Here is a 19,819-nt window from a genome sequence, read left to right as displayed (position 1 = left end):
CTTAACAAAGACCTAGAAGAATTAAAGAACAGACAAACAGAGATGAACAATACAATAACTGAAATGAAAACTACACTAGAAGGAATCAATAACAGAATAACTGAGGCAGAAGAGTGGATAAGTGACCTGGAAGACAGAATGGTGGAGTTCATTGCTGCGGAACAGACTAAAGAAAAAAGAATGAAAAGAAATGAAGACAGCCTAAGAGACCTCCGGGACAACATTAAACACAACAACATTCGCATTATAGGATTCCCAGAAGGAGAAGAGAGAGAGAAAGGACCAGAGAAAATATTTGAAGAGATTATAGTCAAAAACTTCCCTAACATGGGAAACGAAATAGCCACCCAAGTCCAGGAAGTGCAGAGAGTCCCATACAGGATAAACCCAAGGAGAAACACGCTGAGACACATAGTAATCAAAGTGGCAAAAATTAAAGACAAAGAAAAATTATTGAAAGCAGCAAGAGAAAAACGACAAATAACAAACAAGGGAACTCCCATAAGGTTAAGAGCTGATTTCTCAGCAGAAACTCTACAAGCCAGAAGGGAGTGGCGTGATATAATTAAAGTTATGAAAGGGAAGAACCTACAACCAAGATTACTCTACCCAGCAAAGATCTCATTTAGATTTGATGGAGAAATCAAAAGCTTTACAGACAAGCAAAAGCTAAGAGAATTCAGCACCACCAAACCAGCTCTACAACAAATGCTAAAGGAACTTCTCTAAGTGGGAAATACAAGAGAAGAAAAGGACCTACAAAAACAAACCAAAACAATTAAGAAAATGGTCATAGGAACATACATATCGATAATTACCTTAAACGTGAATGGATTAAATGCCCCAACCAAAAGACACAGGCTTGCTGAATGGATACAAAAACAAGACCCATATATATGCTGCCTACAAGAGACCCACTTCAGACCTAGGGACACTTACAGACTGAAAGTGAGGGGATAGAAAAAGATATTCCATGCAAATGGAAATCAAAAGAAAGCTGTAGTAGCTATACTAATATCAGATAAAAAAGACTTTAAAATAAAGTTACAAGAGACAAGGAAGGACACTACACAATGATCAAGGGATCAACCCAAGAAGAAGATATAACAATTATAAATATATATGCACCCAACATAGGAGCACCTCAATACATAAGGCAACTGCTAACAACTATAAAAGAGGAAATTGACAGTAACATGATAATAGTGGGGGACTTTAACACCTCATTTACACCAATGGACAGATCATCCAAAATGAAAATAAATAAGGAAACAGAAGCTTTAAATGACAAAATAGACCAGATAGATTTAATTGATATGTATAAGACATTCCATCCAAAAAGAGCAGATTACACTTTCGTCTCAAGTGCACACGGAATATTCTCCAGGATAGATCACATTGTGGGTCACAAATCAAGCCTCAGCAAATTTAAGAAAACTGAAATCATATCAAGCATCTTTTCTGACCACAATGCTAAGAGATTAGAAATGAATTACAGGGAAAAAAACGTGAAAGGCACAAACACATGGAGGCTAAACAATACGTTACTAAATAACCAAGAGATCACTGAAGAAATTAAAGAGGAAATCAAAAAATACCTAGAGAAAAATGACAATGAAAATACGATGATACAAAACCTATGGGATGCAGCAAAAGCAGTTCTAAGAGGGAAGTTTATAGCTATAGAAGTCTACCTAAAGAAACAAGAAAAATCTCAAGTAAACAATCTAACATTACACCTAAAGGAACTAGAGAAAGAAAAACAAGCAAAACCCAAAGTTAGCAGAAGGAAAGAAATCATAAACATCAGAGCGGAAAAAATGAAATAGAAACAAAGAAAACAATAGCAAAGATCAATAAAACTAAAAGCTGGTTCTTTGAGAAGATAAACAAAATTGATAAGCCATTAGCCAGACTCATCAAGAAAAAGAGGGAGAGGACGCAAATCAATAAAATTAGAAATGAAAAAGGAGAAGTTACAACAGACACCGCAGAAATACAAAGCATCCTAAGAGACTACTACAAGCAACTCTATGCCAATAAAATGGACAACCTGGAAGAAATGGACAAATTCTTAGAAAGGTATAACCTTCCAAGACTGAACCAGAAAGAAACAGAAAATATGAAAAGACTAATCACAAGTAATGAAATTGAAACTGTGATTAAAAATCTTCCAACAAACAGAAGTCCAGGACCAGATGGCTTCACAGGTGAATTCTATCAAACATTTAGAGAAGAGATAACACCCATCCTTCTCAAAACCCTTCCAAAAAATTGCAGAGGAAGGAACACTCCCAAACTATTTCTATGAGGCCACCATCACCCTGATACCAAAACCAGACAAAGATACTACAAAAAAAGAATATTACAGACCAATATCACTAATGAATATAGATGGGACAATCCTCAACAAAATACTAGCAAACAGAATCCAACAACACATTAAAAGGCTCATACACCATGATGAAGTGGGATTTATCCCAGGGATGCAAGGATTCTTCAATATATGCAAATCAATCAATGTGATACACCATATTAACAAACTGAAGAATAAAAACCATATGATTATCTCAATAGATGCAGAAAAAGCTTTTGACAAAATTCAACACCCATTTATGATAAAAACTCTCCAGAAAGTGGGCACAGAGGGAACCTACCTCAACATAATAAAAGCCATATACGACAAACCCACAGCAAACATCAATCTCAATGGTGAAAAACTGAAAGCATTTCCTCTAAGATCAGGAACAAGACAAGGATGTCCACTCTCACCACTATTATTCAACATAGTTTTGGAAGTCCTAGCCATGGCAATCAGAGAAGAAAAAGAAATAAAAGGAATACAAATTGGAAAAGAAGAAGTAAAACTGTCACTGTTTGCAGATGACATGATACTATACATAGAGAATCCTAAAAATGCCACCAGAAATCTACTAGACCTAATCAATGAATTTGGCAAAGTTGCAGGATGCAAAATGAATGCACAGAAATCTCTTGCATTCCTATACACTAATGATGAAAAATCTGAAAGAGAAATTATGGAAACACTCCCATTTACCATTGCAACAAAAAGAATAAAATACCTAGGAATAAACCTACCTAGGGAGACAAAAGACCTGTATGCAGATAACTATAAGACACTGATGAAAGAAATTAAAGATGATACCAACAGATGGAGAGATATACCATATTCTTGGATTGGAAGAATCAATATTGTGAAAATGACTCTAGTACCCAAAGCAATCTACAGATTCAGTGCAATCCCTATTAAATTACCAATGGCATTTTTTACAGAACTAGAATAAATCATCGTAAAATTTGTAGGGAGACACAAAAGAACCCGAATAGTCAAAGCAGTCTTGAGGGAAACAAACGGAGCTGGAGGAATCGGACTCCCTGACTTCAGACTATACTACAAAGCTACAGTAATCAAGACAATATGGTACTGGCACAAAAACAGAAACATAGATCAATGGAACAAGATAGAAAACACAGAGATAAACCCACGCACCTGTGGTCAACTAATCTATGACAAAGGAGGCAAAGGTATACAATGGAGAAAAGACAGTCTCTTCAATAAGTGGTGCTGGGAAAACTGGACAGCCACATGTAAAAGAATGAAATTAGAATACTCCCTAACACCATACACAAAAATAAACTCAAAATGCATTCGAGACCTAAATGTAAAACCGGACACTATAAAACTCTTACAGGAAAACATAGGAAGAACACTCTTTGACATAAATCACAGCAAGATCTTTTTTGATCCACCTCCTAGAGTAATGGAAATAAAAACAAAAATAAACAAGTGGGACCTAATGAAACTTAAAATCTTTTCCACAGCAAAAGAAACCATAAACAAGACAAAAAGGCGACCCTCAGAATGGGAGAGAATATTTGCAAACGAATCAATGGACAAAGGATTAATTTCCAAAATATATAAACAGCTCATGCAGCTCAATATTAAAGAAACAAACAACTCAATCCAAAAATGGGCACAAGACCTAAATAGACATTTCTCCAAAGAAGATATGCAGATGGCCAAGAAGCACATGAAAAGATCCTCAACATCACTAATTATTAGACAAATGCAAGTCAAAACTACAATGAGGTATCACTTCATACCAGTTAGAATGGGCATCATCAGAAAATCTACAAACAACAAATGCTGGAGAGGGTGTGGAGAAAAGGGAACCCTCTTGCACTGTTGGTGGGAATGTAAATTGATACAGCCACTATGGAGAACAATATGGAGGTTCCTTAAAAAACTAAAAATAGAATTACCATATGACCCAGCAATCCCACTACTGGGCATATACCCACAGAAAACCATAATTCAAAAAGACACATGCACCCCAGTGTTCATTGCAGCACTATTTACAATAGCCAGGTCATGGAAGCAACCTAACTGCCCATCAACAGACGAATGGATAAAGAAGTTGTGGTACATATATACAATGGAATATTACTCAGCCATAAAAAGGAACGAAATTGAGTCATTTGTTGAGATGTGGATGGATCTAGAGACTGTCATACAGAGTGAAGTACGTCAGAAAGAGAAAAACAAATATCGTATATTAACACATGTATGTGGAACCTAGAAAAATGGTACAGATGAACCGGTTTGCAGGGCAGAAGTTGAGACACAGATGTAGAGAACAAATGTATGGGCACCAAGGGGGGAACACCGTGGTGGGGTGGGGATGGTGGTGTGCTGAATTGGGCGATTGGGATTGACATATATACACTGATGTGTATAAAATTGATGACGGATTAATAAGAAAAAAATTGCAATAAAATAGAAAAAAAAAAGAGTGGATTGAAAAAGAGTGGATTGCAAATAGCAAGAAACTGACTTAAAATATAATGATACATGTAGGTGAAGTTAAAGTATTTATAAAGAATATTCAAATAAGCAAAAGAAGGCAGGAGAGGCTATATTAATATACCAGACAAAGTAGATTTCACAGCAAAGAAAATTACCAGTAAAAGAGTGGTTCATTGTACAATGATAAAAGGATCAGTCTGCCAATAAGACAGTAATACTAAATGTGTATGCATCAAACAACGGAACTGCAAAATATGTGAAGCAAAACTGATACACTGAAAGAAGAAATAGATCAATCCACAATTATAGTTAACTTTTCCACACTAACCTCTCAAAAAGTGATAGAAAACTGGACAGAAAATTGGCAAGATTGTAAAAGAAGTCTGCATCATTATAAACCAAAAGGATCTATAGACCTTTATAGGATACTTCACCTACCAACAGCAGATTACACATTATTTCTATAAAACATATATCAAGGGCTTCCCTGGTGGCATAGTGGTTAAGAATCCACCTACCAATGCAGGGGACACTGGTTCAATCCCTGGTCCAGGATGATCCCACATGCCACAGAGCAACTAAGCCCGGGAGCCACAACTACTGAGCCTGTGCCCTAGAGCCCACGAGTCACAACTACTGAGCCCATACACCACAACTACTGAAGCCCTCATACCTAGAGCCTCTGCTCCACAACAAGAGAAGCCACCACAATAAGGAGTATGCTCACTGCAGTGAAGAGCAGCCCCCACTCACTGCAACAACAGAAAGCCCACACACAGAAATGAAGACCAAACACAGCCAAAAACAAACAAATAAAAAGTTAAAAAAAAATCAAAATAGACCATATTTAAACCATGAAACAAATTCAGAATCTTCAAAAGAATTTAAATCATACAGAGTGTAGTCTCTGACCACAGTGACATCAGAGTAGAAATCAGTAATATAATAATAACAGGATAATCTTCAAACACTTGAAAACTAAACACTAGCTTCTAAATAATTCATGGGTCAGAGAGAAAGTCTGAAGGGAAATAGAAAAATAAATTTCTCTGAATGAAAATAAAATTACCATCTCTCAATATATGTGGGGTGCAGCTAAAGTAGTGAAGAAAGGAAATGTATCTCACTAAAATGCCTACATTAGCAAAAAAGAAAAGCCTCAACCTAATAATCTAACCTCCCATATTAAGGAACTAGAAAAAAGTGAGTAAAAATAAACCCAATATTTGCAGAAGTAAAGAAATAACAAAAACACAAACAGAAATTAATGAAGTGAGAAACAGAAACAATGGAGAAAATCCGTGTAACAAAATCTAGTTCTCTGATAAGATCAATTAATGACAAGCCTCTAGCATAACAGACAAGAAAATAAAGGAAAACATCAATGTCATGATGAAATAGGGGATACCTCTAAGCCTCCACAGACCTCAAAGGGATAATAAAGGAATAATACAATAATTCTACAAAAATTAATTTGACAACATATATGAAATGGACCAGTTCTTAGAAGCACAAATTATCATTACTCAATCATCATTAAATAGATAATGTAAATAGCCCTATAACTCTTCAATTAAACTTAGTTTAAAAATCCTGAAAAATAAATCTTCAGGCTCAGAGTTTCATTGGAAAATTACACCAAACATTTGAAGAAGAATTAACAATTTTAAACAAGCTTATCTAAAATATAGAAGAGGAGTGAAGACTCCCCAAGATAGCTAAAAGAAAAAAAAGGAGAAAAAGAAAGAAAAGAAACAAAAGAAAACTAGAGATCAAAATCTCTCAAATAGACCCAAAATTACTTAACAAAATATTAGCAAATAGAATTCAGGGATATAAAAAGATACACTATGACTAACTGGGATTTACTCTAGGGATGAAAGGCTGGATCAATATTCTAGAATCAAAAAATATAATGAGCTCAGATAAACTGGGAGTATGGGATTAAGAGATGCACATTACCATATATAGAACAGATAAAAAAAAGTTTTACTGTATAGGAGACATTCAAGATGGTGGAGGAGTAAGACGTGGAGATCACCTCCTTCCCCACAAATACATCAGAAATACATCTACATGTGGAACAACTCCTACAGAACACCTACTGAACGCTGGCAGAAGACATCAGACTTCCTCAAAGGCAAGAAACTCCCCACGTACCTGGGTAAGGCAAAAGAAAAAAAAAAGAAGCAGAGACAAAAGACTAGGGATGGCACCTGCACCTCTGGGAGGGAGCTGTGAAGGAGGAAAAGTTTCCACACACTAGTAATCCCTTTCACTGGCAGAGACAGAGGGTGGTGGGGGTGCAGCTTTGGAGCCACAGAGAAGAGCACAGGAACAGGGCTACAAAGGGCAAAGCAGAGAGACTCTGGCAGAGAGGATTGGTGCCAACCAGCCCTCACCAGCCCAAGAGGCTTGTCTACTCACCCAGCTGAACGGGTTAGGGCTGGGAACTGAGGCTCTGGCTTTGGAGGTCAGATCCCAGGGAGAGGACTGGGGTTGGCTGGGTGAACACAGCCTGAAGGGGGCTAGTGAGTCACAGCTAGCCGGGAAGGAGTCTGGGAAAAGTCTGGACCTGCCTAAGAGGCAAAAGAGCATTGTTTCGGCGTGTGTGAGGAGAGGGGATTCAGAGCACCGCCTAAACAAGCTCGAGAAATAGGCGCAAGACATGGTTGTCAGCACAGACACCAGAGACGGTAATGAAACACTAAAGTTGCTGCTGCAGCCACCAAGAAGCCTGTGTGCAAGCACAGGTCACTATCCACACCTCCCCTCCCAGGAGCCTATGCAGCCCACCACTGCCAGGGTCCCAAGATCCAGGGACAACTTCCCCGGGAGAACACACAGCATGCCTCAGGATGTTGCAACGTTGTGCCCGTCTCTGCTGCCACATGGTCACCCCCCATTGTCTACCCCTCCCTCCTCAAGGCCTGAGTGAGCCCAAATCCCCTAATCAGCTGCAATTTTAACCCTATTCTGTCCGAGCAAAGAACAGACACCCTCAGGTGACCTACACACAGAGGCAGGGCCAAAACCAAACTTGAAACACAGGAGCTGTGCAAACAAAGACGAGAAAGGGAAATTTCTCCCAGCAGCCTCAGCAGCAGCGGATTATATCTCCACAATCAACTTGATGTACCCTGCATCCGTGGAATACCTGAATAGATAATGAATCACCCCAAAATTGAGGCAGTAGACTTTGGGAGCAAACTGTAGACTTGGGGTTTGCTTTCCGCATCTAATTTGTTCCTAGCTTTATGTTTATCTTAGTTTAGTATTTAGACTTTATTATCTTTGGTGGATTTGTTAATTGATATGGTTGCTGTCTTCCTCCTTTTTTTTTTTTTAATATGTATATATGTATTTTTTTCCTTTTTCTTGTCTTGTGAGTGTGTATATGTATGCTTCTTTGTGTGCTTATGCCTGTATAGCTTTGCTTTTACCATTTGTCCTAAGGTTCTGTCTGTCCGTTTTTTCTGTTTGTTTGTTTGTTTCAGTAGAGTTTTTAGCGCTTGTTATCATTGGTGGATTTGTTTTTTGCTTTGGTTGCTCTCTTCTTTATTTCTTTCTTTTTTTATTACTTTTTAATTTTTAAAAATTTTTAATAATTATTTTTTATTTTAATAACTCATTTTCTTCTCTTTCTTTCTTTCTTTCTTTCTTTCTTTCTTTCTTTTTATTCTCCCTTTTCTTCTGAGCTCTGTGACTGACTGGGGCTTGGTGCTCCGGCCGGGTGTCAGGCCTGTGCCTCTGATGTGGGAGAGCTGAGTTCAGGGTATTGATCCACCAGAGACCTCCTGGCTCCACGTAATATCAAATGGCAAAAGCTCTCCCAGAGATCTGCATCTCAATGTTAGCACCCAGCTCCAATCAGTGACCAACAAGATACAGTGCTGGACATCCTGTGCCAAACAACTAGCACAAAAGGAACACAACCCCACCCGTTGGGAGAGAAGATGGCCAAAATCATAATAAGGTCACACACACCCCAAAACACACCAGCAGATGTAGTCCTGCTCACCAGAAAGAGAAGATCCAGCCTCATCTACATCTTCCTGGTGTCCCCTCCACCAAGAAGCCTACACAACCCACTGAACCAACCTTAGCCACTGGGGCCAGACACCAAAAACAACCAGAATTACAAACCTGCAGCCTGTGAAAAGGAGACCCCAAATACAGTTAGTTAAGCAAAAGGAGAAGACAGAGAAACACATAGCAGATGAAGGAGCAAGGTAAGCACCCACCAGACCAAACAAATGAAGAGGAAATAGGGAGTCTACCTGAAAAATAATTCAGACTAATGATAGGAAATGTGATCCAATATCTTGGAAATAGAATGGAGAAAACAAAATAAACGTTTAAAAAAACCTAGAAGAACTAAAGAGCAAACAAACAATGATGAACAACACAATAAATAAAATTAAAAATTCTCTAGAAGGAATCAATAGCAGAATAACTGAGGCAGAAGAATGGATAAGTGACCTGGAAGATAAAATAATGGAAATAACTACTGTAGAGCAGAATAAAGTAAAAAGAATGAAAGAACTGAGGACAGTCTCAGAGACTTCTGGGAAAACATTAAATGCACCAACATTCAAACTATAGAGTTCCCAGAAGAAGAAGAGAAAAAGAGAGGGACTGGGAAAGTATTTGAAGAGATTATGGTTGAAAACATCCCTAATATGGGAAAGGAAATAGTCAATCAAATCCAGGAAGTGCAGAGAGTCCCACAGAGGATAAATCCAAGGAGAAACATGCCGACACATATATTAATCAAACTATCAAATATTAAATACAAAGGAAAAATATTAAAAGCAGCAAGGGAAAACAACAAATAACATACAAGGGAATCCCCATAAGGTTAACAGCTGATCTTTCAGCAGAAACTTTGCAAGACAGAAGGGAGTGGCAGGACATATTTAAAGTGATGAAAGTGAAAAAACTATAACCAAGATTACTCTACGCAGCAAGTATCTCACTCAGTTTGATGGAGAAATTAAAACCTTTACGGACAAGCAAAAGCTAAGAGAATTCAGCACCATCAAAAAAGCTTTACAAGAAATGCTAAAGGAACTTCTCTAGACATGAAACAGAAGAGAAGGAGAAGACCAACAATAACAACCCCAAAACAATTAAGAAAATGGTAATAGGAGCATACATATAGATAATTACCTTAAATGTAAATGGATTAAATGCTCCAACGAAAAGATATAGACTGGCTGAATGGATACAAAAACAAGACCTGGGGGGCTTCCCTGGTGGCACAGTGGTTGAGAATCTGCCTGCCATTGCAGGGGACACGGGTTCGAGCCCTTGTCTGGGAAGATCCCACATGCCGTGGAGCAACTAGGCCCGTAAGCCACAACTACTGAGCCTGCGCATCTGGAGGCTGTGCTCCGTAACAAGAGAGGCCACGATAGTGAGAGGCCCGTGCACCACGATGAAGAGTGACCCCCGCTTGCTGCAACTAGAGAAAGCCCTCGCACAGAAACAAAGACCCAACATAGCCAAAAATAAATAAATAAATAAATAAAAGAAACCATGTTCTCATGTGAAAAATTAAAACAAAACAAAACAAAACAAAAAAAACAAGACGTGTATATATGCTGTCTACAAGAAATTCACTTCAGACCTAGGGACACATACAGACTGAGTGTGAGGGGAGGGAAAAAGATATTATTTGCAAGGGGAAATCAAAAGAAAGCTGGAGTAGGAATTATCATATCAGACAAAATAGATTTTAAAATAAAGACTATTACAAGAGACAAAGAAGGACACTACATAATGATCAAGGGATGAACCCAAGAAGAAGATATAACAATTGTAAATATTTATGCACCCAATATTGGAGCACCTCAATACATAAGGCAAATGCTAACAGCCATAAATGGGGAAATCAACAGTAACACAATCATAGCAGGGGACTTGAACACCCCACTTTCACCAATGGACAGATCAACCAAAATGAAAATAAATAAGGAAACACAAGCATTACACGATACATTAAACAAGATGGACTTAATTGATATTTCTAGGACATGCCATCCCAAAACAACAGAATACACTTTCTACTCAAGTGCTCATGGAACATTCTCCAGGATAGATCATTTCCTGGAAAACAAATCAAGCCTTGGTAAATTTAAGAAAATTGAAATAGTATCAAGTATCTTATCCAACCCCAACGCTATGAGACCACAAATCAGTTACAGGAAAAAATCTGTAAAAAATACAAACACATTGAGGCTAAACAATACACTACTTAAAAACCAAGAGATTACTGAAGAAATCAAGATGAAATCAAAAAATACCTAGAATCAAATGACAATGGAAACATGATGACCCAAAACCTATGGGATGCAGCAAAAGCAGTTCTAAGAGGGAATTTTTTGGCAATACACTACTACCACAAGAAACAAGAAACTTCTCGAATAAACAATCTAACCTTACACCTAAAGCAATTAGAGAAAGAAGAAAAAAAAAAAAAACCCAAGTTAGTAGAAGGAAAGAAATCATAAAGATCAGATCAGATATAAATGAAAAAGAAATGGAGGAAACAATAACAAAGATCAATAAAACTAAAAGCTGGTTCTTTGGGAATATAAACAAAATAGATAAACCATTAGCCAGTCTCATTAAGAAGAAAAGGGAGAAGACTCAAATCAATAGAATTAGGAATGAAAAAGGAGAAGTAACAACTGACACTGCAGAAATACAAAGGATCATGAGAGATTACTACAAGCAACTAAATGCCAATAAAATGGACAACCTGGAAGAATTGGACAAATTCTTAGAAAAGCACAACCTTCTGAGACTGAACCAGGAAGTAATAGAAAATAAAAACAGACAAATCACAAGCACTGAAATTAAGACTGTGATTAAAAATCTTCCAACAAACAAAAGCCCAGGACCAGATGGCTTCACAGGTGAACTGTATCAAACATTTAAAGAAGAGCTATCACCGATCCTTCTCAAACTCTTCCAAAATATAGCAGAGGGAGGAACACTTCCAAACTCATTCTACGAGGCCACCATCACCCTGACACCAAAACCAGACAAAGATGTCACAAAGAAAGAAACCTACAGGCCAATATCACTGATGAACATAGTTGCAAAAATCCTCAACAAAATTCTAGCAAACAGAATGCAACAGTGCATTAAAAGCATCATACACATGATCAAGTGGGGTTTAACCCCTGGAATGCAAGTATTCTTCAATACACGCAAGTCAATCAATGTGATAAACTATATTAACAAAAGAAGGAGAAAAACCATATGATCATCTCAATAGATGCAGAAAAAGCTTTCGACAAAATTCAATACCCATTTATGATAAAAAACCTCCAGAAAGTAGACATAGAGGGAAATTACCTCAATAAAATAAAGTCCACATATGAAAAACCAACAGCCAACATTGTCCTCAATGGTGAAATGTTGAAACCATTTTCGCTAAGATTAGGAACAAGACAAGGTTGTCCACTCTCAACACTATTATTCGACATAGTTTTGGAAGTTTTAGCCACAGTAATCAGAGAAGAAAAAGAAATAAAAAGAATCCAAATCAGAAATGAAGAAATAAAGTTGTCACTGTTTGCAGATGACATGATACTATACATAGAGTGTCCTTAAGATGCTACCAGAAAACTACTAGAGCTAATCAATGAATTTGGTAAAGTTGAAGGATACAAAATTAATGCAAAGAAATCTCTTGCATCCCTATACACTAATGATGAAAAATCTGAAAGAGAAATCAAAGAAACACTCCCATTTACCATTGCAACAAAAATAATAAAATACCTAGGAATAAACCTACCTAAGGAGACAAAAGACCTCTATGCAGAAAACTATAAGACACTGATGAAAGAAATTAAAGATGATACAAACAGATGGAGAGATATACCATGTTCTTGGATTGGAAGAATCAACATTGTGAAAATGACTATACTACCCATAGCAATCTACAGATTCAGTGCAATCCCTATCAAACGACCAATGGCATTTTTCACAAAACTAGGACAAAAAATTTCACAATTTATATGGAAATGCAAAAGACCCCGAATAGTCAATGGAATCGTGAGAAAGAAAAACGGAGCTGGAGGAATCAGGCCCCTGGACTTCAGACTATACTACAAAGCTACAGTAATCAAGACAGTATGGTACTGGCAAAAGACAGAAATATAGATCAATGAAACAGGATAGAAAGCCCAGAGATAAACCCATGCACATACGGTCACCTTTTTTTGATAAAGGAGGCAAGAATATACAATGGAGAAAAGACAGCCTCTTCAATAAGTGGTGCAGGGAAAACTGGACAACTATATGTAAAGAATGAAATTAGAACACTCCCTAACACCATACACAAAAATAAACTCAAAATGGATTAAAGACCTGAATTTAAGGCCAGACACTATAAAACTCTTAGAGGAAAACATAGGCACAACAATCTATGACATAAATCACAGCAAGATTCTTTTGACCCACCTCCTAGAGAAATGGAAATACAAACAAAAATAAACAAATGGGCCCTAATTAAACTTAAAAGATTTTGCAGAACAAAGCAAACCATAAACAGGATGAAAAGACAACCCTCAGAATGGGAGAAAATATTTGCAAATGAAGCAAATGACAAATGATTAATCTCCAAAATTTACAAGCAACTCATGCAGCTCAATAACAAAAAAACAAACAACCCAGTCCAAAAATGGACAAAAGACCTAAGTAGACATTTTTACAAAGAAGATATACAGATTGTCAACAAACAGATGAAAGAATGCTAATCATTACTAATCATTAGAGAAATGCAAATCAAAACTACAATAAGGTACCACCTCACACCAGTCAGAATGTCCATCATCAAAAAGTCTACAAACAATAAATCCTGGAGAGGGTGTGGAGAAAAGGGAACCCTCTTGCACTGTTGGTGGGAATGTAAATTGATACAGCCTCTATGGAGAACAGTATGGAGGTTCCTTAAAAAATTAAAAATAGAAGTACCATACGAGCCAGCAATCCCACCACTGGGCATATACCCTGAGAAAACCATAATTCAAAAAGAGTCATGTACCACAACGTTCATTGCAGCTCTATTTACAATTGCCAGGATATGGAAGCAACTTAAATGTCCATCAACAGATGAATGGATAAAGAAGATGTAGCACATATATACAATGGAATGTTACTCAGCCATGAAAAGAAAGGAAATTGAGTTATTTTTAGTGAAGTGGGTGGACCTAGAGTCTGTCATACAGAGTGAAATAAGTCAGAAAGAGAAATACAAATATCGTGTGCTAACACATACATATGGAATCCAAAAAAAAAAAAAAAGGTTCTGAAGAGCCTAGCAGCAGGACAGGAATAAAGATGCAGACGTAGAGAATGGACTTGAGGACATGGGGAGGGGGAAGGGTAAGCTGGGAAGAAGTGAGAGAATGGCATGGACTTATAAATACTACCAAATATAAAATAGCTAGTGGGAAGCCGTTGCATAGCACAGGGAGATCAGCTCAGTGTTTTGTGACCACCTAGAGTGGTGGGATAGGGAGTGTGGGAGGGAGACACAAGAGGGAGGAGATATGGGCATATATGTATATGTATAGCTGATTCACTTTGTTATAAAGCAGAAACTAACACACCATTGTAAAGCTATTATACTCCAATAAAGATGTTAAAAAAGAAAAAACTAAAAGTCTTCTGCACAAATAATAAAAGACTTTAGCCATCTTAAAAAAAAAAAGTTTTACTGTATAACACAGGGAACTATATTCAATAACTTGTAATAAACTATAAAGGAAGAGAGTGAGAAAAAATAATATAGGGTATACATAATATATACACATATGTTTGTGTGTGTGTGTGTATATATATATATATATATACACATCTCTGAATCACTTTGCTGTACACCTGAAACTAACACAATATTATGTCAACTACACTTCAACTAAAAAAAAAAAAGAAATATAACCAGCTATATTAATAGGCTAAAAAAAATTATGTATAATCTTAACAATCGATGCAGAAAAATCATTTGACAAATTTCAACACCAATTCATTATAATAATTCTCAGAGAATTAGGAGTAAAGGACTTCTCCATTTTGATTTAAAAAATCTACAATATAATCTATAGCTAACATCATATTTAATGATGAAAGACAGAATGTATTTTCCTCAAAGATTAGGAACACGGCAAAGCAATGCAGTTTCTCCACTGCAGTTTAACATAGAAATGGAAGTTCTAGCAAACAAGATATGGTAAGAAAAGGAAAAAAAGGCATATATACTAGAAAGGAAGAAATAATTTCTATATGCAGAAGATTTGATTGTCTACTTAGAAAACCTCCTCAAAATTATGCAAAATCCTCTTTAGAATTTATAGGTGAGTTCAGAAATGTCTCAGAGTGTATGATAAACATAAAAAAATCAGTTACATTTCTACGTGCTAGCAATGAATACATGAAAGTTAAAAATGAAAAGACTATACCAGTTGCAAACCCTCAAAAAAGAGAAATACTTATATCACATCTAAAAAATATGTACAACCTTTATATGTTGTAAATTATAAAATTCTGATAAAATGGAAGATCATCTAAGTAAATGGAAAGCATAACATGGTCATGAATTGGAAGACAACATATGAAAGACAAATTTTCTGTAAATTGAAATAGACAGTTAACAGAACTTCTATCCAAATCCTAGCAAGCTATTTTGTAGACATATACAAGATTATTCTAAAATTTATATGGAATGGCAAAAGAAATAAAATAGATAACATTTCTTAAAAAATTAAAAACAATGTAAAAATTATCAGTCTATCTGATTTTAAGACTAATTTTAAAGCTGCAGTAAGAAGGACTATTTGATATTAGCGAAGGGTTAGACACAAAGATCAACAGAATAAGATAATACAGAAACAGACCTACAGAAGTACAGCCAACACAATTTTGACAAAGGGACAAAAACTATTCAAAGGAAGAAGAATAGTTTTTTCAATAAATTGTACTGGAGTAATATGATACCTATAGGTAAAAAAATAAATAAATAACCTAAATCTCAAAACTTACACAATTTAAATCAAAATGGACTGTCGACTTAAATAAAAAACAAAAAAAAAATTACAAAACTTTTTGTAAACGTAAGAGAAAATCTTTGAGACTTCAGCCTTGGTGAAGAATTCTTAAACATGACAACAGAAAGATATCCATATAAGAAAAGAAAAAAAGATAAACTGGATTTTGTCAAAATTAAAAACTTTTGTTTTGAGTAGGACCCTGTAAAGAGAATGAAAAAATAAGCTATAGACTGGGAGAAAATATTTGCAAACCATATATCTGACAAAGGACTTCGATCAAGAATTCATAATGAACTCACACAACTCAACAAGAAAAAAATCTAATTAAAAAATAGGCACAATAGTGGGAGAATTCATGAATGGTATGTGAGAAGATGTTTAATATCAATAGCCACTATGAAAATACAGATTAAGACCACAATGAGATGCCATTACACGTCTATTAGAAAATTAAACATAGTGACAATACCAAATGCTGGAGAGAATGTGAAGAAATTCAATCTCTCACACATTGCTGATGGGAAGGTACAATGGTAGAGTCACTATAATAAAACAGCTGGGCAATTTCTTTGAAAACTAAACTATACATTACCATACAACAGATCAATTGTACTTCTGGGAAGATATCCCAGAGAAATAAAAACTTCTATCCACACAAAAACCTATACCTGATTTTTCACAGCAATTTTATTTATAACAGCCAGAAACTGAAAGCAACAAAAGTGTTACTTTTAAGCATGAAATGTTAAACAAAGTGTGGTGTCTCCATATCAAGGAGTACTATTAATCAATAAAAAGGAAAAAAAAATCTATTTACACAGCAACATGGATAGTTCTCAACAGCATGGTGCTGAGTGAAAAAAGCTAATCTCTAAGGGTCACATGCTGTCTGTTTCCATTTTGTAACATTTTTAAAATGACAAACTTCTAGAGATGGAAAACTGATTAATGCTTGCCAGAGTTTAGGTATAGGAAGGGGTTTGGGCATGACCATAAAGAGGTAGCACAATGGAGATCTTTATGGTAATGAAGTAGTTCTGTATCTTGATTGTGTATTGCAGTGGTGGTTTCATGAAGATTCATATGTGATAAAATGACAGAACTATATTCACATTTTACGGTGCTATCATTTTCCTGATTTTGCTATTGTGCAGTAGCTGTATAATATATAATCTATGGGGGAAATTGGATGAATGGTATCTGAAAAATCTCTGTGCTATCTTTGCAACTTTCTCTTACTCTATAATTATTTGAAAATAAGAGATTAGCAATAACAAAAAAAATTGACCAAAAATAATTAAATAAAATAAATACAGGGCATTGAGTTAGTAAACTAGTAAACTTTTGTGTTACTATTAAATCATTGTTTATACAGTATTAAGGAAAATGATTAAAACACTTGAATATAGAGCAAATTGATGGTTGCATGTCCCCACTATCCTCATTTTTAATATATAAGTTCCACAACTCAAATAAAAATCTCAGTGGGTTTTTGTTAGAATAAGACCAAATTCTCTTAAGGTTTGCCTAGAAGAATAATATGAGCAACATGCTCAAGACGATTTGGGGCAGGAAAAAAAAACAAAACTAACGTGTGGCAGCAGGGATTTGGAGGAGGCCTGGAGGAGCAGGGAAGATCAACTTGTACTAGAGAGACATCAAAATATATAATAAAATTACTATAACTAAATTTGTACATTATTGACCAGAAATTAACACAGAGATATTTGGCACTAATTAGAAAGTCCAAAAACAAACAAAATTTTTAAAAAGAAGGTAATGTCCTTTAAAGTGTTAGTCCTCAAAATGTTAGTGACAGAATATGCCAGGAGCCAAGAATATGGGTTTAGGAATCAAGTAAGCTTAGATGCAAATCCTGGCTCTCACATTATCTAGCTGTGTGACACTGAGTGAATTATTTAACCTCTCAAAACCGTATCTAAGATACTTGTAAAGTAGTCAGGATTAATATTGCTTTTAAAAAGAGATATGAGTATTGAGACAATGCATATGATATGCTGAGTGCCCAACATGTAGCAAGTTTTAATACATGTTTCACATCATTTGCAAGACTGAGAGGAAATAATTTCTTTGAAGTTAATGTAATCAGTTGACTTTTCATCCCTTCCATGTATAACACCTACAGGTTTGATGAACAAAGAAGTTCAATAGAACAGCCCAGGTCAAGAGCCTTTGTAGGTCAAAATAGAGTCATAACTCTTCAGTTAATTATTGTGAATCGAAGGAGAAACACAGAAAGGAAAGGAGAGGGCATTCTATTTGGAGAGTGGTGAAGCAAGCAAAAGCTGAGTGTCAGGAGGTTTAAGATGTGAATTAAAAGAAGATCAGCCTAATAGATCATAGGGTTTCTTTTGGTACTAGCAGGAGAAAATTCTGTATGAAGAGATTTGGGAAACAGTCTGTGTGATTTTTAACAGAGAAGTAAATTTCTATTCAGCTTTACAAAGTTATGGGTCACAGCACAGGTTATGGAGGTAAAGAATATGCTCATCTGAAATTGCACAGAAGAGGTTGAAGAGATCAAAAACATGAAGAGAGCACAAGTGAATATGAAAGTTCCCTCCAGGTTTCCTACATTAGATTTTCCCTAACTCTTGACCTATCATTAAAAGAGATTAGAACTGCCAAGAAATTGTGTGTGTGTGTGTGTGTGTGTGTGTGTGTTTGGTTAGTTGAAGTGTTGTTTTCAGTGTAGAGTGAAGTGTTATCTGTATATTAGGGGTTAGAATAATATTCTAGAGAAGTGAATTTCTACAGGATAGTTGTGATTCATAACACAACACTACACAAATAGATAGCAGCATTTAGATATCAAACCATTTCTTGCCAAAATCTGCCAAAATATTATTCTATTAATCATTAACTACCACATTATAAAATAGATTCTAATTTGTTATCATTCAGTTCTTGATGCTATTAAGAAAGGAAAATACAAACTGAGCTTGTACCAAGATGCAAAATTAATTCAACTAAACTCGTAAGCACAGATGCAATAAATGCAAGTCAAAACATAACATTTTCATAGGTGATTGGGCATTTACATTTCTGAGTGGATTTTTAGAATTATAATTATCCAATTTAGAAGGCAAGAAGACAATTTCCTTATGAAAATAAAGCCTCACCAAGCCTGATCAAAATGCACTTGGGGACCTTATACTAATTTATGATACTGGAGTTGGAGACAATCTTAGAGTAATGATTTCAGGAGATGAACCATAGAGTAATTTGTACTTTTCCCTATCACTAGGCAATAACTTTAAAATAATCATCTCCTATATTCACACATATACTAATTCCATGTTTCTTCTTATTTCCATTTGTAAGTATTAAACAAGCACAAATTGGAGGAAGCATAAGTTTTGTGTTTAGTCTATAGGAGATGGTGGAAAACTGGGATCTAATTGGGGTTCCCAGTTCCTCTAGAGAATGAACTGAGAGTACTGTGAGTATTGAAGATTAAGCAGTTTCATAAAAAGAGTTCCCAAATATTTTGGAAGTACTAATTAAAAAAAGAAAAGAAATTGGATAAAAGTAAGCAAGGAGTGGTAAAGAATGAGGAAATAAGAATGAGTGGTAAATTTACTGATGACCAAATATTCCACTTGTTCCATGCATTTCCCAATCTCCTTGCAGCTGGCAACTGCCATATGAAAAATTCTAATCAATGGACTGTGAGGAAAAGTAACAGGCATCATTTCTGGACTAAGGCAGTAAAAAGTAGATATACAGGATACCCTTCCTTGTTCTGGTGAACCTGGAAATCTTGTTTGAGTTGGTGCTGTTATACAAAGTTCCCTTTAGCCTTGGTCTCTGAGTAAGCAGATCCCCTTGGTGTCCCAAACTGGAATTGAAACACGAGAAAGAAATAAAGCTGGATTACTTTAATCCACTTTTTAAAAATATC

General features: G+C 35.9%; 1 protein-coding gene across 1 annotated transcript in view; it reads right to left on the bottom strand.

Moving 5' to 3' along the window:
* LRRTM4 (leucine rich repeat transmembrane neuronal 4) overlaps positions 1 to 19,819 on the bottom strand; it is a 903,913-nt gene that overhangs the window by 579,051 nt on the left and 305,043 nt on the right. The gene's annotated exons all lie outside the window — the stretch shown is intronic.

Source organism: Balaenoptera acutorostrata, chromosome 12, assembly GCF_949987535.1.
Source record: "Balaenoptera acutorostrata chromosome 12, mBalAcu1.1, whole genome shotgun sequence".
Taxonomy (NCBI): Eukaryota; Metazoa; Chordata; class Mammalia; order Artiodactyla; family Balaenopteridae; genus Balaenoptera; species Balaenoptera acutorostrata.
This window is presented reverse-complemented; position numbering and strand designations above follow the sequence as displayed.